The sequence below is a fragment of the Corvus cornix genome, chromosome 2 (assembly GCF_000738735.6).
Source record: "Corvus cornix cornix isolate S_Up_H32 chromosome 2, ASM73873v5, whole genome shotgun sequence".
Taxonomy (NCBI): Eukaryota; Metazoa; Chordata; class Aves; order Passeriformes; family Corvidae; genus Corvus; species Corvus cornix.
Window position 1 is genome coordinate 66,377,952 of NC_046333.1, and position 23,311 is coordinate 66,401,262.

A 23,311-nucleotide genomic window follows, 5' to 3' on the forward strand; every position below is an offset into this window, starting at 1 on the left:
GACTGACAGACTTTTCTTGCATGACAGTTACAATGCTAAAAATTCCTGTCAAGATATACAATGACATTTCATAATACTTTATTCTCTCAAAATTCCCTATGTTCTGCACCTGTACTTTTTGAACACACAACCACCCAAACACACTTAGTCTAGTACATTTCATCACATTATCTGTTCCAGTTGTACTGCTGAAGCTGAAAAACTTTCTTGTCACACCATGCGCCAGGGGCTGAATTCACACCTCAAAGCACAAGCATGAAATATCATGTGATACAAAGTTTTGTTCTAAGGCATCTAGACCTAAGTGTGAAAAATATGCACCACCTGTGAAATAGCACATTGTATTTCAAAGCAATACTGTAGCATTAGTTTGAATACCTTTAAAGTATTTTTTTCTGGTTTTACTTATATTTTTATGACAGATATTTTTGAGGATTTTCTTAGGTTCCAGTATTTTTTCCATGTATATGGCTCTTTTATTGTGAAAGATCCAGACACTTCATAATTTTTGAGTGTGTGCATGGCTGAGAGTAGTAATGTTCCAGATCAAAATTAAAAATTATGCAAAAATAATAAGATTTTTGTCAAAACTATGTCAAACAAAAGCAGGTATTAGGCTCAGTAACAAATTTTCCATAATTATATACACAGAATATTGTGTATTACATGCTACTTTATACTAATCTTATATACTTCATTCTTCTACATTATACAGTACTATTATATACAATTATTATATAGTATTTCATGAACAATCAGTACCTTACTGTGAAGAAGATCACTAAAGGCCGAGGAAAGCAAGGCAAAAAGCATGCAAAGCCAAATATCAAAATCTATTTTTACAATTAAAATAGTGTCATAGTAGCTCTAATGTATAGCACCCTTTATTTTAATGCCTCAAGTGAACAATACCACACTGTAAATTGCACAGCAATCAGGGTATCCAGAATGATAAAAAGATCATATAGTATTTCAAGAAGTTAAACCTTAGACTTTCCAACACATCTCAGACCTAAAAATATTCTTCTTACTTGACATAAATTACTTGAATTCCCATCAAATAATCTAAGCAAATTATAGAAGATGCATTTCAGGATGGGACGAGTCATCCTCTGGCAGTGCTGGCCTTCTCTTTAGTGGAACCAAGCAACTTGTTTAGGCTAGAAATTAAGTTCAATCAACTTTAATTCAGACAAGCAGCTAGGATGCAGGAAGAATGTATTTGGGGTCATAAAATGGAGAGTTCTACAGAAGTTACCTTGCTGTTCACTAGAGATGCAGACTAACACAAAAAAGGAGCTGGGTTTGTTGGGGTTTTTTTGGGAGTTCCTGCTCAAGGTGGAGAAACTGTATACAGCTTGGGGTTTGCAGGTTCATATGCCCAAAGTGAACATAATTTTTAAAAAGGTATGCCAGATACACATGTTCATGACCTCAGAGTCCATGCCCAAGAATTAATTAAGTACAGTTGAAGAAATGGAAGCTAGGTGTATGGGTCTTCACTCTTACCACATCAAAGAAACCTGGCTGACTAGCGCCAGTCTCAACCCATCTTCTCCCAAAGGAAGATGCATTTCCTACTTTTCCTGCAGTTCTCCTACTGTTGATGATGAGTATGTCCCCCTATCAACCACTGCATAAAGAGGTATTCAGTACTTACGGTATCACAGCTATAATTCAGACTTCACACTCTGTTTTCTAATAAGGAATAAAAATAAGAAACCATCAGTGCCACTTGGAAGATGTTTGAAAGCTCTGACAAGCAGATTTAGAGCCAATGGTCAGGCATTTTTGGTTCTCATGTGGTCATAAGTCTCCTTCGTAAGAAAGACACAACTGCACACATTCTGTGCAACACATGGAATGCTGCCTATCATCTAACAGTCTATTTCTACCTCCGAAAGACAACAGGTGAATGAAAATGAACTTAACAGCCTCAGGTTTTCCTACCAAGCCAAACTCACCAGCATATCAAAGATAGGTTTCCATTGGCAATGCAGCCATCAATGAATTTCCAGCTCTTTTCCCAATACCTTATGCGTCAATACCTAATGTCTGACTTGAAATCAAGCTGGTGAGGTAATGTATGCAGAAGTTAAAGGAAAACAATGTCTAGATAAGGCCATCTGGTAAAAGTAATCCTCAAATCCACACAAATAGACCAAACCTTATAAATACTCAATAAGATAATTTTCATAAATGACATAAAAAAATAAGAGACATTGTTATTTATTGTTGTTATTCTAGCTATTTTAAAAAGTCATGGGTTTTTCTAAGACAAAAAGGTGCTAGGAGACACATAAAAAGAGAGAAGGAGAGAGGTAGAGAGAGGAAAAAATACAGTGTTTTTGGAAACAAGTCACTTTATTGAAGAAATAAATATTTCCTACATAAATGAAAATACTAATCACTGCAGTTTGCATAAAAGCTCTGCTTACGGAATCTGAATAAGAGATATTTCTCTAACTTCTGTGTTTTCCCTGTTCTCTTTTTATTCATCATTTATTTGTTCTTCTGTTCTACTGATCAAAATAGAAAAAGGAAAAGAAAACCCAAAAGGTGGGAAGTCAGGCAACTAGGAACTGTAAGCTAAGAAATAAAGCTTTTTTCCGTTTTAAAAAAAACCCCATACAAATCATTTTAAGGAAATCCCAGAATAATCCCACCCATTACCTTGTCCACATTCTCAGCCATTACAAATGGATTTGCTTCTGTTGGTGAAGCTGTGCTTTGCACTGGGATCTTTTAGAAGAACTAACTCTGAACCCTAGTATTCAAATTTGCTACAATTCTCCGTGGCATTCAGGTATGTGGCCCTGGTTGTCATGTCTTCCACCTCTATAGGCATAATGCCAGTAGATACTATTAATAATATGCCAAAATCAAAATGCATTTAGATTCTTAATTATTTTGGTGTTCATATTTTTGTATTTGTTTAAATACAGAAACATGACACGAGATTGAGATGACTTTGAGCTTTAAAAAAAATATTTGTCACTCCATTTTTACGTCTCTTGATCCTCCCTTCTTGATTCCCTGTTTTGTTAATTTATACTTTGCCTGATGCTCTAAGTTCAGCAGTGAAGATATTTCCAGCTTTTCTGGACTGATGGGACCCAAAGTCCTGTTTTACTTTTCTATCTTGTAAATATTCAGACAATTATTGCAATAAAATATGTATATATGTAGGTACTGCACGTTCATTCATTGACTATCTGCAAAAAGCCTAGAAACTCTCTCATGAACATACAATAGAGAAGGGACATTACTTGGTGTTTTCTCTTCAGCATCTCCAATTTTAATGAAAAATCTTTTAATGTGGAGTAAATCCTGATCAGCAATGGAAAAATTCTGCTTCAGAGATTGTTTATTCTGCTTCTGCTACCCCAACCATCAATTTTCATTCTGAAGTACAGCTGAGTTTAGCAGTGCTACAGGGATTTTCTCTGAGGACAACAAAACATCCTGAAGAGAAGCAAATAGCTGTGGTATATTGCTGCTTTGTACCAAGCAGGCACCTAAGTTCACCATTTCTGTTGTATAAGCAGCATTTGTCTGTGCTGTGTGGATGCAGCCTAATGACCAGGAAGCAGATTTTTACCAGCAATTATACTAACATGAGTCAATGGTCATTGGTCAGAGACATGGCAAGGCTCCTCAGATCCTGGTGTTTAACAATAGGCCCTTTGCCTTGAATAATTACAAAACTTATATGGCTGACACATCTTAATTCATGAGATCCTGGTGTGTATAATTGGATAGAAGTATGAACTTGATTACACTAGTGAACTTGCTTTCCAGAGGGGGAAAGAAAGTGATAACAGACTTCATTGTCATCAAAGGGTAAAGAAATGTGACAATCTGGGAACCAGTTTTAGGACCCCATCTGCTAAACCAGAGAGAAATCAAGATTTTACAGTTCTATAAATATTTTAGTGTATGCCATCATTTATGAACTCTGGCAGCTATCATAAAATCTCTCTGACTTTTGTTACAACTGCATATAAGGCCAGAAAATTGCATCTCATGGTAAACCATAAAAACCTAAGTAAAAGCACCATTCCTTTCAGTATATTCTAAAAATATACAACCTCCCTGTCAGTACATGGCAGGGTTGTTACCATCCCAAGATGCCTGTTTCTCTCTCATTTTTTTTTATCTGATCTTACCCTGGTCTTTTCAAACCCTTTTGTATTTCAGTATCCTTTTATGTTCCATAAATAACAGCCATCACAGTATAACAGCTGAAATAGCTTTTACTTTGTCACAACGTACTGTAAGCAAGAGACACTTGGGTGATGCTAATGCCCTAGATACAGGAAGAATTTATGCGGACCTTTTCTCTAATTGTTCCTGAAATGATTTTCATTCAGTGGTGAGTTTCTTTAGAGCCCTGAAATAGAGCTAGCCTCAGAGCAGGTTTTGATGCTTTAATCACCCAAGTAGAAAACCTCCGTAAAAAAAAGGATATAAATATAGAATTATCCTGAGATTAACAATGCTCCTTCGAAACTTAAACTCCCAGTCCTGCCCTGTGTTACAAAAAGTCTCTAAAAGACACAGAGATCATGAATCATCAAGTTTTTGATTGCAGAGGCTATTCTGACATTCTAGGTAGCATCTGCACAGCTTGAATTATAAGACAATATTGTTTAAAATAACCTGCCAGTCTGAATAATAGTAATTTACATTTTATCTTTACAAAGTTTCTAGAACACATTTACTTAAACAGGTTTGGGGGAGGTGGTCTGGGAGGGGGGAGGGTGTGGGTGTGTGGTTGTGTGTATAGCCAAACAAGAGAAGAGACAATCACTCTATCAAAAATAAATACAGAAGTTGTCAAAGACCCTTAATTCAAGAAAGGTATTTACCAAATTTAAGACTGAATTTCAGAAGATGTCTAGACAGCACAAGATGTGAAACTTCTGTCATCTCATTTGCAGAGGCAGAACAGAATGGTGAACATTGAAGTGACTGCATATGCAACTATTTCCAAAATAAATGCACAAATCAGGTTTCTGACATGTTCATTACACACCTGATCTGGGCGTATGCCTTTGCAAAGGAAACTGGCTAAAACACTGCACATGTTGCTTCCCCTTTTTGATCCAACAAGACTTCCTGTAGCTCCCAGTATTAGTATGTCTTAAGACCAGCATTTCTTTTAACCAAACATATGCTTTGATCTTTCATAAAAAATACAGAGTTGTCTCACTTGTGTATAGATGGATATATATGTACATACATGTATTTATAGATGCACATTTTGTGCTGTATAAATCAATATATAGAAGGTATTTTTGGACAGTATGGTAGCTATCAGGCTGCATACTTCTTGTTTCATAGCTCTCACAACAGCACAAAACTCATCTACTGAAAGAGAAAGAGGTAAAATTTAAATTAAGTGCTAAGGGGAATGGCCAAAGTGTAAATAGGTAAAAACTTTATCTGTAAACCAGGAAGCTCCAGTATATTCCATCCTGTGGGATCAGTTCCCACTCTGCCTTTAGCAAATTGCTTTGAACTAGATACCAATTTCAGAGCAAAGTGGTACAGAGTTGTGCTGGTGTTGGCTGGGGTAGAGTTAATTTTCTTCATGCTGGCCAGCATGGGACTATGTTCTGGATTTGTGCTGAACACAGGGTTGATACAACAGAGATGTTTTTGTTACTGCTGAGCAGGGTTTGCACAGAGACAAGACCTTTTCTGCTTTTGTACTGCCATACTGGAGAGGGATTTGGGGGTTGGGAGGAGACACAGCCAGGACAGGTGATCCAAACTGACCAAAGAGATATTCCCTATCATATGTATCAGTATGTAAGGCTGAGGGGATGAAGGAAAAGGAGGGATGTTTGAAGATGTTTGTCTTTCCAAGTACCTGTTGCTTGTGATGGGGCCCTGCTCTCCTGAAGATTGCTGAACACCTGCCTGCCCATGGGAAGCAGTAAATGAATTCCTTGCTTTGCTTTTCCTGTTAAATTGTCTTTATGTCAGCCCACAAGTTTTCCTGCTTTTACCCTTCCAATTCTCTCTCTGATCCCACTGGTGTGGAAGTAAACATATGGCTGAGTGGGACTTGGTTGTTGGCTGGGATTAAACCATGACAAGAGTGCAGGAGCAACACTGGTAATAATCCTAATGGTGATGAGAAAAATATACATATGAAAATATATGTGTGAAAATTATAAACAGCTTCACTTAATACTCTCAAGTTTATGTATATGCTGTTTAAGCAAGAGTATTGTAAGATACAACACTCATTTCCCTAAATAAAAAAATTTCTTAAAAATATTAAAATAAGAAATCAATCAATCCATCAATCAGTCTTTCTGCTGTTGAGAACTGCGACCTTTAAAATTAAGATCACTTTTCCCCAGCTCCTACAGGTTCTAACTCAAATGAAGATTGAACCTTCAATTCTTGGGACCTTCAATTCAATAGGACAAATTCTTCGTGTCCCAGGGGTGGTGTTAGATCACAAGTCCCTCATCATTACACTCTATGCAGAAAGCGTCTGCTCAGATTGCTCTTGGTTTGTGGTTAAGATGGGAAGGTGTCCCAACTCATCTGCTAATGTACATGGGATTTCTGAGGAAGCAACAAGACAATCATTCCAGCTTGACCTCATAACACTTTTTATTGTCCCTTCTAGCTTCAACTTCTTTCATCATCATCATCAGCTCCTGCACTACATAGTAAGCAGTGGCATCCTCATTTGCTTATAAGGCCAACACTGTAGTTGACAGTCAAGAAACAAAGAGCACAAATAAACTTTCAAATGTTCTTCATTTCAGAACAAAAAAACCAAACAAACCACACAAAAATCAAAAAGCAAGTACCAAGTTTTCAGGTGAAAATGTGGTTTACTTTGCTTGTTTAATGATATGGTTAGTCACATTTATTTCTACACTTCACTTGAAAAGCAAAAAAGAGCATGTTTAGTTGTGGAGAAGTTTGTTCAGTCCTACTTTAACAAGATTCCAACCCCCAACTCTTTTCCTTGCTGCAATGTCACATCTGTGTGGAAACTACATGGAAACACCTTTAAAGAACATAAGAAAGAGGAGCCCATGTACTAGCTCACATCACCAGCAATCACTTTGAACTGACACATAGTAATGGGCTGGTGTGAAAATATTAGACTGGGAAATGATGCTGGAGCCTGGAAATGCCTCCACCAGGAGGACAGCAGCCTCAGTCTGGAAAGCAAGCAGTCACCTCGGCCAGCATCTGTGGGTTGGATGGTGCAAACCCAAGCCTTCACTTTATGAAAAAAGTCAGTACTGGTTTCCAGCCAGAGAGGCATTGCCTAAACCAAGCACGATTATTCAGCTTAAGCTTCCCTCTGCACCTCCTGCTGTGTCATGGCTGGACCATCCAAATACTGGCATATCATGTTGAGGCAACTTATTTGGCAAGTGATATCTTGATATTTTCATATGTTTCCATCATCATGAGACCCACCTGGAGTCCTGAGTCCATGGACTTGTTGGAGTGAGTCCAGAGGAGGCCATAAAAATAGAGGGCTGGAGTGCCTCTCCTATGAAGACAGGCTGAGAGAGTTGGGACTATTCAGCCTGGAGAAGAAAAGGCTCCAGGGAGACCTTAGAGCAACTTTCAGGTACCTAAAAGGGGACCTATAAGAAAGATGACGACAAACCTTTTAGTAGGATATATTGTGATAGAACAAGGATAATGGTTTAAAACTAAAGGAGGGTTGGTTTAGATTAGATGTAAGGCAATTTTTTTTACAAAAGTAGTGGTAAAACACTGAAACATTGCCCAGAGAAGTTGTGGATGCCCCATCCCTGGAAATATTCAAGGGCTCTGAGCAATCTGGTCTAGTTTAAGATGCCCCTGCTCATTGCAGGGAGGTTGGACTGGATGACCTTTAAAGCTTCCTTCCAGCCCAAACTGTTCTGTGATTCTGTAATTCTATTTTATTATCATGCTGATAGTACCCAGCGAGGGGAGAGGTCAAGTTTATGTCATGTGTCATTTTTACAGGTGATTAAAAATAACTCAGAAATAAGTCAAAAGATAGAAGTTTTAATGGCTGGGGAGAGATTGCATCAAAGAAAACTGTACATGTGATAAAAATAGATGCTACACCAAAGCTTATGTAAAAATGGCAAACATAATTTAAACAGATAGAGAACAAAATCAGAGCTCATTCCATATTTGCATATTTGCACTCTGGGTGCTGTGTTGAGGCACCTTATTCATGAGCTTTGATCAGAGGATGACATGCGACTTCACTACATTCCACTATTTTCTTTGGGTGAATACCACTCAGTGTAACTGTACTTGATGATCTTTTTGCTAGAAGGGATGTTTGCATTGAAATCTCAAAAAGATGTTAATAGCTGTAAACTGCATTTCTAACTCTCAGACTTTCAAGAGGTTTGGCCTACTCAGACCTGTTTAATTAAAATGCCCCTTCTCGGTCATCATCTCCAAGGTTGTTGACACCAATACATTTTTTTTTAAAGCTTGATGAAATTTTCCAGTTTTGCTTTGCACGGCTTTTGATTTATTGTTAGTTTATTTCGACACTTTCAGAGGCAGATCCCCACTGGCTTTAACGTGGTATTCAGAGAAGCTAGCTTCTTATCATAGAAATTAATTCAGTTTATGTTTTCCAGAATCCAATTGTTTGATGGCAAAATTCAGCATAAAACTCACAGATGTTTTCATCTCTCCATGGAGAACTAAGTTTATGGTCATGAAGAGTAATCAGCTGATTGCTGTAAAAAGTTCTGTCATGTGAAATTACTGAGATTACAAAACTCAAACCAGAAGAATTTGACCCTTATTATTGCTAAACCAGTAACAGAACTTTTTTCATAGATTCTGTTTAACCATAAATGTTACATATACTTTTAGAAAATTTTCATGCTACCAGGTTTATTTTAGTAAAAATTGTTCCAGGAAGTAATCTTTTAAACTAAATGTTTAGCAAAAGACTACAATAAGAACATAAACATTTCAGCCAGTGTAACTAAACCATTCAACCAGGACAAAGAAAATGTTCTTCTAATATTTAGGTAGAGAAAATTAATATAGCATGGCATTCCATTAATTACAGCTGATCATATTTCCTTATAAATCCATCAAGAATGTCAGCAGTCCAAATTTCATCATTTCAAAGATCTAAAAGGAAAAATCCTACCCTGAAGTTCAATAAGACCTTCTAACAAAGCAACAAGAACCAATGAAAATTACCTTTTAAAGATTTATTGAAAATGGTCTTCCTGAAATCAACAAAAAATTCCCTAGTTGACTATTCAAGTCTTGCAAAATTTTCCAAGACTGACCCCTATTGACTGAATATAATGGGAGCCTTCTCCTTGGTATATGTGAACAATGGATCAAAACCTCACTTTAATCAAGTCTGTTGTCTGAACCAGCTCAGGAATCCAACCAGGACATAGATAGAACAGATTTAAATGTAGTTATCTGCTTGATACTGGGAATATGTGCTTCCATTAATACATAATGTCAGTCTTCAACTACTGGAGAGCATGAGTGAAAAACTTTGAAAGAGGGTGCACAGAAAACACTCAAAGCCCATAAAAAAAGAAAATTCTGTGTATAAAACCACAAAGGACATAAAGAAATAAAAAATAATAAACACCTAACATCTGATATTCAACTATGACATTTAAAAGGTATGAAAATACAACAATGAACTCAGCAACAACTGGGAATGGCAAACACGGGCTTACAAAGACTCTCAGCAGGAAGAAATCAGTGTACGTATATGATAATGGCATAGGGATTGGTGGAAACAGGGCAGTTGGGCTTCTTGGTGGTGTTTAAATTCCTTTCATCCACTCTCCATCTCTGTCTCATCATGGGGCTTGGTGTTTTTTGTTTTTTTTCCTTAAATATCTGTGCAGAGTGGACCTGTAGCCAAGTTTTGAGTCTGCACAGATCGATTGCCCCATCCTTTGCCCTCAATGCCCAGACGACTTGCAGACACACTGTACTCTCACCTCAGCTGTTAGTTCCCATCCGAGATTTTTTTCTGGTTTGGTTTGGTTTTTGCTCCAGAAGTAGTGTGCCATGCCACACAAACACTGCCAAGTGGTGAGTTGCATTCTGTAGCTCCCTTTTGTTTCAGTACATCTGTGGTCCTTAGACTACATTTCCTCTTTGCACCATTAATATCTCCAGATTGTTATTATTGGGTCTTTTCTACCTCCTATCTTTTCCAAATTGTATTCACATATTATTTATTCCATCTTCCAGACTGTTAAAAAAGATGCTGTAGAAAAGTAGGCCATATGACAATTCCCGCAAAAACTCAAACTCCCCATGTCAGAAACCTGTTGTCATTCATTCCTACTTTCACTTTAGAAACCTTTAACCACTTTCAGCCCATGTAGCAGTGTTCCCATCCCTACCACCTGGCATTGTTTTCCAAAGGCAATTTTGTGAAGCACACCTTCTAATGTTTTCTTAACATTCAGAAATATGACCTTTGTTCTCTTCCTTTTGTCTGCCCTTTCTGCCATAAAGCTGAGAACAGCCGCACTACACAAGTTGTTGTGGCACAGTTTGTAGCAGGTACTTCCTATACATGTAGTATTGTTTGCTACCATTTTTCAGATTTTCTGCAGCTCCATCATTTTACTGGACAGATTACATTTACTGGATGCTAAATGACTGTATTTCTCTATCCTGATGCTCACTCCCACTGCCCTTTACAATGTAAACTTTACATACTCTATTTTATGCAGGGCCCAGGGGTCTGGCTTTGAAAACTACCTCTTAGTGATTCAGTACATTCATAAATTTCCTTAAGATAAGTAATTGCTGATCTTTGCATTTAATTTTACCAGGTATTTACTTACCTGCATTTATCAATAACCACACCAGCTATGATCTTCATTGCTTCTTAATTGCCCATACTCTTTTAAATTTCCCTTTAAATGATAGATTCAAAAAAAAGCAGCTTAGTGGTTCAGTCATATTAAAATCATAATTGATTTTGCCTCACTCCTCATTTATTAATGGACTTAGACTACCTTCTTGCTAATAAACCTCCCAGTAATGAGTTTAGTCCACAGAGGATACGTTTCCTCCTCAACAAACCACCAAGCAATTTAGGACAGTTGGTAGTCTCTGCTTAAGGGAGTCCGAAAACTGGAATAGAAATTTATGCAGGCCATAATTAAAGTACTTTCTGGGAGCTGTGTGGGGAGTTTACCGACATTCTTTGCACCGTGCCCATCTGTGGTCAGTGTAATTAATCCTTGACTCGCAATCCAATGAGAACTAATCCTCACTTACAATTTTTGATAAAGATAAGGCCTCAAACACTTATGCAATGATCAGACTCTGGTTATTTTCTTTCTTTGAACAGAAAATGTTTGTGAAACTGACCACAGATGGAACAGATCTTTTTAGACCTGCTCAGCACTGGGGAAGGCATGAAGACAGCAGAAAAGCCGTTTGCTAGGATAACAGCTGTTCCAGATGTGTGAAAAGCCCAGCACGCACAAAAAAATCAGAAGCAGAACTTTGCCAGTGCACACTTACAAGAGAAGATTACCTCATGGAAGTAAAATATAAATTGTTTCTACTGGAATTACTTAATTGAAAGTACAATTTTACATTTGAGGGAGGGACGATCTTGGGCTGAGGGATAATACACTGCGAGACAAGCCGAAACTCTGAGATTGCGAAGGTTTAATCATGTCCCTGTCTGTGTTTAATGACAAATCCCTGTGACCTCCTTCCCTTCTGGGACTTTAAGATTTTAGGAGCAAGAAACTTATTTGTCCAGCACTTAAAATACTGGGTTCATGATACGGGATGGGGACTCTCATAAATCTAAGCTTGTAGTGCTCCCTAGCAAGAAATTCCTGTAATAATGCAATTTTCTCCTTTCTTCACACAGGATTACTTAGCGACAAGAGAAAGAGGATAGTGAGATAAGTCTTTCTCCCTGCTGCAGCATAGCTGATCTTTTTCAGACTGATAGGATGCTGAGGGGGAGAAAATGGGCTAAAACTGGGGGAGAGGAGAGTCCTGCTGGGAGCGATCTCATCAGAGACTGTCGACTGGGAGTGAGACACTCCCTGTTTTCCGCCTCACAGGGAGAGTAAGGCTGAGGACTTGCCTTTTCAATTTGCTGATACTTAATGATACTTTGCTAAGTAAAATACCATCTAATATATAAAGGAGAAGCAGGTCTAGAAAGAATAACACTTGCACAGAAATTACTTACTTTCTTCTGGACCTCTTCTTTTGGGATCTTTGGATTCTGGAGGTATAATTGGTATTTTTGGTGCACTCTGGGAAGGACAGGGAGTATTTCTCTTCCTGCCATTTTCTTACAGTTTTCCCCATTTTCACACACGTAAATACAAATGCTAAAGGGAGATCAGTTCAAGACTTTACATTCCTCTATACGCAAGTAACCCACATACACTTTCATCCATGGTATTTTATCACCAATGATTAACATGGACACACACACTAAAATGCGGGTGCCATCCAATCAGAATAACAGCAAACTGAACTCCCTTTGCAAGACAAAGATAAAGAATTCTACTAAGTGAGGAAGAATGTAGAATTTGGGAGCAGTTTCAGGGAGAGAACGCAGGAGAGTGTAGCTATTCTAAAAGCATATTTAGTTGTCATTAAACACAGGCGGGGTTTCCAAAGCTAAAATACATGTTAACACATTCCAAAATACTTCTAATAGAATATGTTTTCACTACTTCAGTACAGCAAATGATGCAAAGCCAAAATTCCCCAGACAATGCACAGAACATTAGAGAATTAGTTTAACATTCTTACAACCCTGCAATTTTATTTAAACAAATTCTTCCCTACCCAATTCCCTGCAGAGAAGTATTGTACCCTTTTGTTGATTGTAGTGGACATATTGCAGATCTCCGATTACCTTCCCAAAGGACCACCCACTACAAGAACTTTTTTGTGTTGCAAGCACAGCTTAGTTCATTCCCCTCCTAGTCACCTTCTTTTTTCTTTTCTTCTTTTTTTTTTTCTTTTTTTCCCCCTCAATTTTAATTTTCTTAACATTCTTACAGGCTGTGGATGAACTGACAGACTAGCCTGCCATCTGTTCTTTCATGACATGGTGCAACCTAATCAATTATCCCCAAACCACTTTGGAGTAAATACATGTCTACAATAATAATAATTAGTCAGTTAAAAAGAAAACAGCATCATGCAACTCCCGGTGGGAATTAGGTAGATTTCAGAACACAGCATTTTATTAACTGAGATTTTCAGACCAGGAGAAGACAACTTTGGATGGAAAAAAAATCACCTTCAGTAATTTATTTTGAGATATGAGTACAAGACAGCATCCCTAGGCTTTAAACATCTTTGACCCTTTTTAACCAGTGATGCCAGATTCAAGTTAATGTGCCACTCATGAGGTTCTAAGATTTTGCTATTAATATATGTGTTAGAATAAGCTTAAGCACTTGTATTTGTATAGGAACCATATTAAAAGCATAAGTATTTAAAAAATCACCCAATGACAAGGACATGACATTATTATAGTGTTATAATGTAGTGTAATTCCTCACACTCATGTGTAAGGCCAGACATCTTCGGGGAGAGATTTGTCTTCAGCAACAAGCACAAGTAAAACTCCTGAGCAAGAAGAGCACATGACACATGCACCCACTTGAAGAACAGGCAAAATGCAGAAACGCAAACTGCTAAGACAGAAAACAGGTTTGCAATAAAATAATAGGACTTAAGAATTTCAGGAAGATTGCAGTTAATATCAGTCAATACCAAGATCACAGAAAGCCATTCCTTATGAAGTTAATCTGAACATCATTTTTCACAATGGAACTGTTTGCTATTTTAACTCTATGACATTGATTTAGACAGAATACACTAGAAACTACACAACTGAATCTACTGATGGACATTTAAAATACATCTTAACACTTGAGTGCTTAGCACATGCTCAGTATTTTCACTTTTGCAACATGATGGAAGCAATAAATAAATCAGAAAGATTCAATGTTCCATTGAATTCCTTATCAGCAAACTGCCAACTAAAATTTCAGTCAAGGAACCAGTGCAATCTCAGTGAATAGATCACACTGATGGATCAGAAGGAAGAATTTCCTCATTACTGGCTTTACTTTGAATATGAAAGTATTGGTATGGTGTACATTCTATGGGTTCTATCCTGAAAGAAGACAACATGTGTAGATGTGCTACCGAATGGCATTTCTGCCATGTTTTTAAGAGTTAGGGATGTGGCAATAAGTAAAATAACTTCAAGTTGACAAGTTCTGTCCCAGATCTTTTCTAAATGGTCAAAACTTCTCATCTTAACCAGGTTCCTTTAACCTTCCCCCTGGAAAACCAATTCAATTTTACCAGTAAGTTGGAAAACAACATTGCAATGTGAATCTGGACATTTTACCCAAAACTGCCTGATCTGCCTGAGACAATGTAGACCATCTCCTGCAAAGTAAGGAGCAAGAAGAGTTGTAGAAAATATCTTAGAGGCTATAACTTTGACATATATAAATATCAGACCACCTTCTGTAGTATATCATAATCGCAGTAACTCTAAATGAGAATACTGAATACACTGGGTATGTGTGTTTGCTGGCATGCTGCCTCATCTAGCAAGGCAATTATCCATAAAATATAATGCATGGCAGCAAAGAATCTCACACTTTATGATGCAGACTTTCACATGCTAGATTTTGTCTGTTCTTACTCATAGATGGTGAGGCATGAGGCAGACTCAAGCTCACATGCCTGTGGCCTTGTTGCAGCTTTGCAGAAGATAAACAATTAGGTGGGAACATGGAGAGAGAGAATGAATAGAAGTCTCTGCCATGATGCAGGCCAGTGAAGATAAAGCAATGAGCCACAGATGATTTCCACTGGTCCCTTTGTGACTGCTCCGCTGTGATTTCTGTGACATGTATGTATCAACATATTTGCCTGTTTAGGTTCTCGTACCACTCCTCCTCCTGCAGAAGCCAAATGCTTCTGGCATCCTGACAATTATGTTTCACTTCCAATTTTCTAGGTCCTTCAAAGGAGCATTCACCTTTCTGTTGCAGCTGCTGACCTCTTGCTTCTGCCTGTTTCTCCATGTTTTACCATCCACTTCAGAAAGGGGCTAGCAATTATGTGCCTGATGTTTCCCTAACCTTGACCACCTTGAAATGTGATTTTGTGATTTTTGTTGAAATGTAGGACATGGATCCCTTGCAGGCTTTTACAAACATGAGAGTTCCCATGTGTCGTTGACACTGATGAATTGCTAGATCACTACAGAACAACTTGGAAATGGCAACGGAGCTGGCTCCACTGCAGCTAACTGGAGCTCCTGAGAGGGACCAGAGGGGTTTTTTGATTCTTTTTATTATGTGATATCAATTAAGCATTTAACAAGTTACAATAAAAAGCAACTTTCCAATGGAATTTTTAATGCAATGAAAACAAATTACCTTCAAGATGGTTATCATTTGGAATCTTGAGGAGAATGGAAATAAGGCAAATGCCAACACATATTCATCCAGATTGCCCATAACAACTTGCCAGGCATCCCTGTTTCAAATCAAGTAAATCTGTGCAGCTTCTCTTTGACAGCAACACAAAATCCCGTGTGAAATGCACTGAATGGCACAGCTGAGGCAGAATGTTAGCAGAAGATACTGCGCCAAGCAGCTTTTGTTTTGAAGTGGGTACTTCTGTTATGCAATCCTCTTAGAATTTGCTTCTTTCAAAGAAAGAAAGACCAAAAAAAAAAAGCCTCAGCAAACAAAAACCACAAATCCCATACATTTCTCAACTTGGTTGAAATTTCTGCAGTTGGACACAGTCTATTCACAGCAATTCTAAAATTCTGGCATTGGCTCAGAGACTATATTTGTAGCCCTCAGCTGGAGTAAAGGACCAAACAATGCATGATGGTGGGGATGAAGGTGTTTAGCCAAAGACAGAAGCTTCAACTCTCTACACAAGAATGATGCCCATAGAAAAATAGGGGTGGAATTCACTAATATCAACAATGTGCTGATTAGGCACATGAACAGCTTTAACAACTCACTTTAATTCTGAGCCTTTCTGAGACTTTTTGTAGTCACAAGGAAGACGAGACTATGAACAGAACTTTGTGGATATGAAAACATTAATTTACTATGCGTAAGATCTTGTCCATGTATTTTGCATATATCCAAGAAAAGAAAACCTAAACTTAATGCTAAAAACTTCTGAGCTGTTCATCAAAGACTCAGTTGAGCAACAGGTATGAGGGAGAGTGCAGGCAGGGAACTCCGTGTATCATTTCTCACATAAAACCCAGCCACAAATGCACTCTCAAGGTGTGGGGATGAGTAAAATACTTGTCCTTTCTCTACTTCTTTGCCCTTGGGAGAATTGGGGAAGGAGGCACACAGTGGAGAGAAGATGAGGTGTGGACTCTGTTTCCTGTCCATGAGGCACACCGAGCAAAACAGAGTATGCATGAAGGCATGGACAGCATTGCTCTGAGGAGTGGTCTGAGGAGTGGCTCTGCAGGCCACCTGTTTGGAAGGGAGAAACCGTCCGTCCCTGAGCTCTCCCACATTTGTACAACATCTGACACTATGCTTTTGCAACCTCACTCTACATATGTTTTCTCACCAGTATACACAGTGTTACAGGCACCATTCCTCCTCCCCCAAACACAAGGATCCTTTCTTTTCACTCAGGCACATTGTCATAGCTGCAGATTCCCGCTGCTTATTTCTGGTGTGATGTCCATATGCACAGCATTTCTAGAGATGTGTTGCTGTCTTTGCAGTATGGGTAGAGAAATATCATCTTTGCCATCTCTCTTGACCAATGGTCCCTCCACACTGCACATTTTTTGGAGATTACTTATTTTCTGTTCCCTGTGTTCTCTGCAAAGTGTACCCAACATGTCACAGAGCAAGAATACACTTGGTGCTTCCCAGGACACATTAGCAACTTTAGTATCTTTCATCTTCTCTGACCTTTTCCATGATGTTCTCAGAACCTCATAAAGTGTCGTGACAATATGGGAAAAAACGCTCCAGTGCTCTTTGCACATATGTGGGCTTTCTCTTGTGTTGCACTCAAGTTCAGTTAGATGTTCTTCACCCTTTGATCTTCTTTAATCAGAAGAAGGAAGGAGGCTGAGGAAGGAGAATATGAGCTTTCTTTCATGCTTGTTCTAATTCTTAGGTCCAATAAAGAGAACAGAGCAAGGATGCTCAGGGAATTAAGTGCAAGACAATCAAAGAAATGACTGAGAGGAGTCTGCACCCTGCCAGCTATCCTGAGCTTTGCCCCTCACTCATATGGCTTAGCTTTGGAGAAGGAGGGCTTCTCTGTTAACAGAGGTTAGTGTCTTTACTCCCCCCACCCCCTTCTCTACCACCTCATGCTCATCTTTATTAGCTTTTTCACACTACACAGTCCTCTCATCGATTACAAGGGCCAGCACAAAGCAGCCTAATGATGGGTCAGCCTTAATGAGAAAAGCGGCTGCTCTTGAAGTGGTGTGGCTTCGTCCTGCACCCTGCCGAGTCCTGGCATGCAGAGCTTTGCCTCCTTTTAGAGAGCAGCGCCATGGAAAATCAACAGTCAGCAGCCTGGTGCCTCAGAACAGAAAGGGCCATGTGCATGGCTATTTAGTGCTGTAAAAGAGAGAGCATTTGCACAAATGGGAGTGAACATAAGGAGGCCTTCAGAGAAGAATGGGGCCTTGGCAAATTTATAGACTCCCCTGAAAGAAAGTGATTACAGATCATTATCCAATTGAGGCAGATTGATGGGTTAGGGTCAAAGTAATACTGCAGAGCTCACTGGAGGGACAATGCCTGCTTGTCAGTTCTGTCCAGTAAAAGAAAGAGAAGGGAAACTACCACACAGAGAGGAAAAGCTTAAGCTTTTCCAGCCCTATCTGAGAAATTGTTTCTTATCTTAAACATGTGTCCTTTAAAAAAAAAAAACAAAACAAAACAAAACACAAAAAAACCAAGCAAACAAAAAAACCAACCTGAAATTGCAGGACCAGTATCACCGAGTTAAAACTGCACATACAGAATTTTGAAATAATTGTGCAAATAGTGTGCAAACAGTGCACACCGAAAGTCTTGTGATCAGTACTCTCAGAAATCACGAGTACTAGCATGAGTAAGGGATAAATTGCATCTTTGCTTCATTTATATTAAAAAACCCAAAGAGATCTATTAAAATAAATGTGTATATATTTTTTAAATTTTGATGAAAGAAGAATGTTTTGTTAACAGCTACGGTTGAACAGATTTGAAACTCTGTAACATCTGGTCAGGCGAAACTCAGCAACACTGACATTGAATAAAACAAGAATAAATGTGCTTCTATTGTTTCTTCTATATTAATTTTTAGAGTGTTTAAAAGTGCTTTGCATTCATGCACTTTTCAAATAGCCATAGAAATGGAAACAGCATGGCCCAAAGAGAAGCTCACAGCATTTGCTGTGTATTTGCCTTACATTTTCCAATACGATTTTGGAATGTAAAGAATTTGAGCAAAGAGAGAAGACAATGCATTCATGAGAGACTTGATTTATTCAATTGTGTTTATTTATTAACTTCTCTGTTGTTCCCCATGTGTCAGAAGTAGAGCACCACACACGTTTCAATGGCCGTGTCCTCATGTACCAGTGGTTAGAAGAGTAACACTGGCCTTGTTTCGAGTAAAGGCTCAGTAGGGCAGTTTGGCCTTGGGGCCACTGTCTTGAGAGTTTAGCAAGGGTTCCCTCAAGTTTTGTTACAAAACCTCCACAGACATGAAAGCTACAGCCCCAGCACTCACTGTGTCTTTCCCAGAAACTTGTGTACTCTTGCAGAGGGTGTTCAGACACCAAAGGACCTATCCTGACTCAGAGTCCATTGGAGAGAACACAGCAATGCTAGAGTCACCTGATAAAATCTGTAGGAATACCAGGTACAAGTACTGGTACTCTAGTTCCTATCTGTTGCAATGACAGAAATGATCTGTACCGCAGCCATTAGATAAACTCTGGCTCAGCTTTGCAAATAACTCTGAGTCCACTCCAACTTACTAGTTCTCACCTAAAGCAGTAAGGATAACAAAGGAAATAAAAACATTGTTGGCGTCATATTCATCTGCAAGTTCTAAAGGTGTTAAAAGCATCAGGAGAGACTCAGACTCTCACTTCAGGCAGTATCTCTTGCATTCAGCATGTGTTGGGTTTTTTTCATTTGGTAGCAGCCCAGCTGCAGGATGATCATGTGCCTTCTACAGAGTACTCCTACCTAAAGTGAGTTCTCTAATATTTTTGCTGAAAGGAAAGAGATGACTCATCAAATTACTCTTTCTTTTTGCGGGGGTTCCCCCAGATTCTTAGCACCGCTGTTGTTATGTTCTCTTTTATGATTCTCAAAACCACTGAATTTTCAGTGTAATTGACAGCCTTTCTCCACTGCCCTGAGATAGATTGTCGTCTCATATTCTATCTATAAACCAAAAAGGACCCAAATGGCATTCATCTCAGAAAAATTCTAGAAAGAGCCATGGGGTGTCTGTGCAATGCCAGTCCGCATAAGGCACCTTCCCCCACCTTGGCGTCAGTGAAACCAGAGTGATATTACATGGTTAAAAAAAAAAAAAAATCTGTGGTTGGTTGCCTACCTTACTTTGTTGGCTAGGCTGGAGTTTTAACCTGAACATGTAATCCCTGAACTAAGTTTAACTCTTTAAATCTTTTCCCATTTTCCTCGTTTATCATTTTGTTATTGGGTGATTCCATGTCACACATTCTGGAATCTCTCAGCATATGATGGAGCTGTAATTGAGACAAGATAACACCTATAAGATGACATACATTATGCTAAAATATGTTTTGTCTTGTCTTTCCTTCCAACTCTTTTCTGTCTTAGACTAACAATATTCTTTCTTGCTGTTCTTGGTTTAGAAACAACTTGTATCTACTCTTTTCCTGAAGTTTGCTAGCATTTGTTTCCACTTGCTTCCTCTAGTTTGGCAGGAGATGTGCATATGTGCAGGACTCCATATGTTTTCAGAGATAATCTGCTTTTTACTACCAGTAAGAATAACCTTGAGTACATATTGCACTGTCACAGCATATTTTCTATAGGAATCAGAAAGTAGAACTGGTGCGTTGGAAAAGCAGACCATATTTTTAAAGGCAAATTCATAAACCCTGTTTTTATGAACAGAGCAAGCTGAGGGATGGGGGTGGGGAATATCACAGGAAAACAGATGTGTACTTATGATCCGAACTCTCTGTCCTACTAACATCATGTTTATGTTGGAGCTGATCCATGGAGAAGTCTCCCTCTAAAAGGAGGCTGGGTGCTGAAATGTCCATACCATTTCAGTGAATTCAGCGTGAGCGCACCAAGTGGAACACAGCACAGAGCAAGGTCGAAGGAGAGAAATGGCTGTTCCCTTCCACTCCAATCAAAAAAGCCATCAGCTATTCAGAGGCAAAAAAAAAAAACAACAACAGAAACCAAACCACAAATCCTAGAATCACTCAGCTGGGAATAAGGGAGAAAAAAAGAGCATTTCTCTTAAGGTCACTTTCCATTCTATTTATAGCTATAGTTTGTATGGTGCTTAATGCTTGACCCACGGGGTTCATAGGTAAGTAAGAAATGCACAGATGTGTGTATTCTAAGTTATATTTCATCCATATGTGCAAAATAGTCAGAGGAGAGCTACAGAAAACTACCCACTTGGGGTAGCAACCTTCCTAGCCCAGGAAAAACATCTGATTCACGCTAAGTCTATCCACTGGCAAACCCTGAGTTTCAATAATGATTGAGTAAAAAGTCAGAGCAAAATCCTGAGACATTCGGCATTGGTGGAATCTTTGTCACAAACTTCATAGGATGCATGAGTTTAGCATGAGTAAGCCTTGCTCTATAATTGTTTTCATTGTACAAGGTTTACAATACTGTAAAGTGGCAAAGAAGATACAATCTTCCCTCAAAAAGGATGTACATACAGCCTCCCAGTGTGAAAAGGGTAAGAGGAGAATCAGGTCTGCTTCAAATTTTGGTATCCTGGAAGAGTTTCCTTATTTTTAAGTTCTTGAGGCAATGGGAAATAAAAAAACCTAACTTTCTGCCTAATAAAGCTTCCTCTGTTTCCCTTTTATTTTTTAAATAATTTTTTATTGTTGTTGTCTGAGTTATTGGCTTGGTGTTCTTTAGAGAAGGGAGGCACCTTGGCTGTGTGCATGAATTGGACTCACTAAAACATGTTTCTGCCTGCTGAGTCTTATTGTAATGGCTTCCTGTGTTCTTTCTGGTGATACAGCATCCCCTCTACACAGAGTTGGCAGAGTACTGACAACAACTTCAGATACATAATTTGTTTAAGAAAAAAAACCAAAATTGGGCTGTATTATCCATGATGAGTTTCTCAATTCAGCCTACAAACAACGTGAACTACAAAATAGGTTTAGTGCCTTTCTTCCCAGGGAAGATCATCTCCCTTGCACTCTCAGGTGGAAAGACTCTTAGGGATGTTGGCATAGCAGGTGCCTACACCTGTTGTGTAAATGGAGATTCCTACACAGAGCAAATCTCCCTGAACCTCTGAAGTCTCCTCTTTACCAACAGAGCAGCTCTATTACCTCAGTTATACAGGGCTACTGCCTTTGATTTATCAGAAGATGTATCCTGGTGTTACATTACATATGGGTAGCAACATTTTTGTAGCTATAAAGCCTAAGAACATGAGTCACATCATATATATATATATAATATAGTTTATATGTAATTTCTATTTAGAACAGCATAATCAAGTGCAATATTTTAGGAAATATTGACCAAATGAAAAGTATAACCCTTCTATAGGAACTTGTATTTATTCATAAAACTATGAGTAAAAGGGTATTTAATTTTACCAGTTAAGTAAAAAATGTCTAAAATATACTTTCACATTCTCTATGATTTTTCCGTCCCTAAAGACATTTTTGGCTACTGAAATCATGGCTTTATGCACAAAAAAAAGCTGAATAACCTCTCTACACCAGGTCATTCCCTCAAATCAAACCCAGGTCTATAACAGGGCTGAAATTTGTTACCACATGCCCACTCTTTACAGGCCTGTGTAAAGGACAAGGTGGACAAACTGTAGCAGACAGGCAGGCTGTAACACCCCAAGAAAAATACCATGGAAGCAGATTCAGCAAAAGAGGTCTGAACACGAAGGATTAATTATATCCTGTACCCTTCCAAGTGGTCCTGCACTATTGAGACTGAGAAAAATGAGTGATGAAGATGCTGAAGCCTGTACTTTTGAGCATGTGAAAACTATTCTGTGACTAGAACAAGGGTCACGCATTTTCAAAGTCAGTTCAATTAAGCAAAACACCAGTCCCAGTTCCTTGGACCCACCAATTAAACTGCAGCCAAAAATGTTGCCCATTTGCACCACAGAGGACTTAGTGTATTTATAGTCCCCAAATGCCTATGGTCTAATCAAAACTGTCATATAACAAGAAGCCAGCCAAGAAACTCAGACAGTTTGGTTAATGAGACAAAGAGCAGCTTCGTATTCATTCCCTCCTAAACAAAGATCTGAGGAAAGGGTATGGACTGGTGGGGGAGAGAGAGCACAAGTACAGCAGGCCCAAAGAGAAGGGCACAAGCAGACAGTCAGTTAGGCAATGCATCCAAGCCTGATCTGAAGACTCATGGCAAACAGAGCAGCCATTCATGCACTGACATGCAGATCAGCAGAAGTAATCACATGCTTGCCTGGTACTTATGGATGTGTCTGCAAAACAGCACGTGGCAACATATGATGAAACTCAACTCCTGATCACACACTACAGTGACAAAATGAAAAACGTCTTTGAATTTTTTCCCATTAAAAAACAACTGTATTTTTTTAATCCAAAATACTTTTTTCCCCAACTGAATAATTATCAGTAATGTTAAAAAACTCTCCTTGTATTGTGCTCCATATCTGAATTGTTTCTCTTTCTGGTTATCTGACATTTTTTATCTTCCAAGAAAATATATCAAGCTCTTCCACAAAACCATAGATGTTAACTATTCTTAAGAACATGACAAATGCATTCTCTGTTTCAAGGCACACATTGATCAAAAGAAAACCTAGAAAATAATTTTCCTTCCTATTGGGTGCTACTTCCTGTTTGGCCAGATGCATTATCTTGTTTGCATTCTCTGTTTTTGAAGCATCTGCTAGCAGTTACTGTCAGAAATGTGATTATGACCATGGTCAACCAATAGCTTTAGCTGGTGGATTCTGTGCTCTGAGCAAA

At 38.6% G+C, this 23,311-nt stretch overlaps 1 long non-coding RNA gene across 3 annotated transcripts in view; it reads left to right on the forward strand.

Moving 5' to 3' along the window:
- The window catches only part of LOC109145054, a 52,851-nt gene extending 34,480 nt beyond the window's left edge, over positions 1 to 18,371 (forward strand). For 2 of the 3 annotated variants that reach the window (XR_002046196.3, XR_002046195.3), the window contains exons 4-5: positions 11,372 to 14,947; positions 15,056 to 18,371. This is a non-coding gene — a long non-coding RNA (uncharacterized LOC109145054). The remainder of the gene's footprint in view (positions 1 to 11,371; positions 14,948 to 15,055) is intronic. The other variant, XR_002046198.3, reaches the window with a different exon arrangement.
- The last annotated feature ends 4,940 nt before the right edge of the window (positions 18,372 to 23,311 follow it).